This window comes from Tupaia chinensis, unplaced genomic scaffold (genome assembly GCF_000334495.1).
Source record: "Tupaia chinensis unplaced genomic scaffold, TupChi_1.0 Scaffold145208_1, whole genome shotgun sequence".
Lineage (NCBI taxonomy): Eukaryota > Metazoa > Chordata > Mammalia > Scandentia > Tupaiidae > Tupaia > Tupaia belangeri.
Window position 1 is genome coordinate 15189 of NW_006205068.1, and position 684 is coordinate 15872.

Below are 684 nucleotides of genomic sequence, written 5' to 3' on the forward strand. Positions count from 1 at the left end.
ATCATGCCTCAGGGAATTGGAAAAACAACAACAAACAAACCCCAAAAATGCCAGGTGAAAAGAAATAATAAAGGTTCAAGCAGAAATAAATGAAATAGAAAATAAACAAATGACACAGAAAATAAATAAAAGCAAAAGCTGGTTCTTTGAAAAGATTAACAAGATCGACACACTATTGGCTAGACTGATCAAGAAGAAAGAAAGAAACCAGATTAATCAAATACGTGATGAAAGAGGCAATATTACAAGAGACATAGTAGAAATACAAAATATCATTAGAGGATACTATGAGCAACTATATGTAAACAAACAAGATAACTTGGAGGAGATGGACAAATTCCTGGATGCATATAATCTACCAAGATTGAAGCAGGAGGACATAGAGAACCTGAATAGACCCATAACAAGCCAGGAGACTGAATCAGTAAAATAAAACCTCCCGACAAAGAAAAGCCCAGGTCCAGGTGGCTTCACTTCTGAATTCTACAAAAGTTTTAAGGAAGAGTTAACTCCTATCCTATTAAAATTATTTCTAAAGATTCAAAAGGAAGGAGGCCTTCCAAATTCATTTTATGAAGCCTCCATCATCAGCATCCCCAAAACAGATAAGGACATGACAAAAAAGGAAAACTACAGACCAATATAACTGATGAATATAGATGCAAAAATTCTCAACAAGATACT